At 36.9% G+C, this 2,845-nt stretch overlaps 1 long non-coding RNA gene across 1 annotated transcript; it reads left to right on the top strand.

Annotated features, from left to right (window-relative positions):
• Positions 1-156: 156 nt before the first annotated feature.
• LOC109591153 (uncharacterized) lies at positions 157-970 on the top strand. Its single transcript, XR_002189682.1, has 4 exons — positions 157-245; positions 570-639; positions 741-820; positions 914-970. It is a non-coding gene; the product is annotated as an uncharacterized LOC109591153 (long non-coding RNA).
• Positions 971-2,845: the final 1,875 nt, after the last annotated feature.

Here is a 2,845-nt window from a genome sequence, read left to right on the forward strand (position 1 = left end):
TGCAGTGTGAACTGGTCTTTGTACTCAGTAACTGCTTGAATCAACTGAAATACCTTATATCTTAAACCTTGAAATACTCTAGTAAATGTACACGTAAACAATTGCAATTGGCCTTTACTTAGTCACTGGTTGATGGTTCTTTCAATGTAGAGTGTTCCTGTTGGTGTCCTACCTCTTGGTAAAGACAACTCATTTTATTATTCACAACTGAGGGAAAGGAAAGGGAATAATGAACTACCAGCAAGGTAGCGTACGTGTACATGTACATGTACATATTCATGTAAATTGTACAGTATAGTCTCTCTTAATGGACACTCTCTATAGCGTACACCTCCATTTAACGGACAGCACCTAGTGTACCAATTACATTCCTTACTGTATAAAATAGCCTCCACATAAAGGACACCTCTGTATAACAGAGACACTTTCTTGTCCCAAAGTGTCCATACAATAACAACATTGCTTTTGTTATAATGTATAATAATAACAACAACAACAGTAATTATTGTTATTACTGTATTATTATTATTATTATTATTATTATTATTATTATTATTATTTTATTGAAGGTCGATTGGTGAGGCTACAATGAATATCATTCGTGGTAACACAAAACTAGTCAACATCATCAAATTGCAGGTCTGTCACACACATTACATGTACATGCGTTAGAGCACATACAACCTTTTCCATGTGATTCTGACATAGTGCTCATGCAGCTTTTGTTATTATCCTTATAGCCAGAGAAAGGGAAGACCCTGTATGCTGTTAGCTCAGTGAAGTGGGGAGTGGTACATGATGCTGAGATTAATAAGAATAGGTAGAGAGAGAGAGAGAGGGAGAGGAGGGAAAAGATGTATGCTGTATAGAAGAAATAATGTTAATATTAGAATACCTTTTCATTAATTTCTAGTTGGAGGTTGTTTGGTTTGTTTAGGACGTTTCTCTCTTATACCAGCACAGCAGTTAGGGTATGTTACTGAATTACATGTACATGTACTATTAGCTACTTTCTACACAGCATAAATAAAGCGGCAGTCACGATAATTAACTGTAACATAGTTTAGTAAAATAGTAGCTACTGATCTGGAAAATTTCATCTTCAACTCTTGCATTACGCCATATGGTACAGGCACTCCCTGTGACTGTGCAATTAAAATGCACTTACTGAAGCAAGATTTCAGTTCCTTTTATAGTAATAAGCAGCAGCTGCTGCTCCTGGTAGTTCGTGCCTTGCATTTTCTTGGTAAGTAGATACTCATGCATGTAATTTGATGTTGTTCAACTCATGTTTAACTATTATCACAATTAATCTGCAATAGCTACTTTTGTCAAAATACAATACATTAATAAGAAAGAAATAGCAACTATAAAGATAAGCTACTGGATGAAAAAATTAATTTACACACAAATCTACTTCACATAAATGTTATAACTACTGTATGAACTGGACTATACTTCTACAGTTCTACTACTAGCAATTGAATGCACACACTTCACTGCTTAACATAAATCTCATAATAACTAACAGGAATGTCTTCATTAGCAGTTCCTTCACTTCCACAGACCCTCAACTCAATATAGTCAGTAGTGGTAGTGCTACCATAGTCTCTGTGAAACCATGGGATACCAGGAACATTACAACAAGACGATTCCAGGCCAGTACATCCTTGACCATCCCAGAGTGGATCAGATGTGTAGAGAATATTAGTCCAAGTAGAAGCTTGATTACCAGACTCACAAAAGTAATTGTTACCAACAAAAGACGGTGGACTAGCACCACCAGCACAAGGACAAATGTTAATATAATTACTGTTTCCTGAAATGAAAGCAGCATACAGTGACCAGACATGTTGACGAGGAGACCCACGAGTGATACTAACACCTTCAACATAATAAGAATTGATGTTATTAACAAAGCCAGCAGCAGCATCAGGTGATCCATATTGATATCCTGTTACTCTACCACATATCTGAGAATAACTGATACCATTAGATGGGAACTGAATTGATACACAGCTACTACTGTTTGTTACTGGCCTACCACAAGCTCTAACTCCTCCTGACTGGTACAGTCTAAACCCAGAAGGACAGTTCTGTGTAGCATCAGACATATCCAGATATACTAGTCTTGTCCATCCTCCTCCTGAACCACACAATGTTCCCATATTACAGTAAGCAGTATAAGTAGCTGATCCATTACCCAATATATAGTAACCTGATGGACTTGCAGGAAATAACATTTTGATGTGCTCGCATGATGTTGACAAACCAAGTGATGAGTTCTGTAACAATAAAAGGTGTATAATGTACAAAAATGTATCATCAGCCACTCCAGCAGTAGAGGTACTGGTGTCTTGTAGATTAGAGAGAGTATTGACAATGTTAATGAGCTTTTGTGCAGAATCTCTTGTAGTTTGTAAGATTTGTTTATCAAGTTCAGTGAAGTTGGTATTGTCTTGTAATAGTTGAAGAGTATTTTGTGATACACCATTAGCCCATTCATCAAAGTCAGGAAGGCTCCCTGTTACATTGCTGTTAACTTTAGAGACAACACCATTAGCCCATTCATTGAAGTCAGGAAGGCTTTGGTTAACTTTAGATACTATATCATTAGCCCATTGAGTGAAGTTAGGATATTCATTGCTACCAGCAGTAGCTCCAGTAGTAGCTCCAGTAGTACATGTACATGTACCACTTGTGAACATTTGAGCCAGTAACAAGCAAAGGATGACTACCAGTAGTATTACTATCAGTGACAGTAATACTGTGTGGATGATTTTTTTATTCCACATTACCTCCTTGTCCTTCCTTTCCTTGATATTCTCAGGTTGTTTGACTCTCA

Source organism: Amphimedon queenslandica, unplaced genomic scaffold, assembly GCF_000090795.2.
Source record: "Amphimedon queenslandica unplaced genomic scaffold, v1.1 AMPQUscaffold_8826_Cont19234, whole genome shotgun sequence".
NCBI classification, from domain to species: domain Eukaryota; kingdom Metazoa; phylum Porifera; class Demospongiae; order Haplosclerida; family Niphatidae; genus Amphimedon; species Amphimedon queenslandica.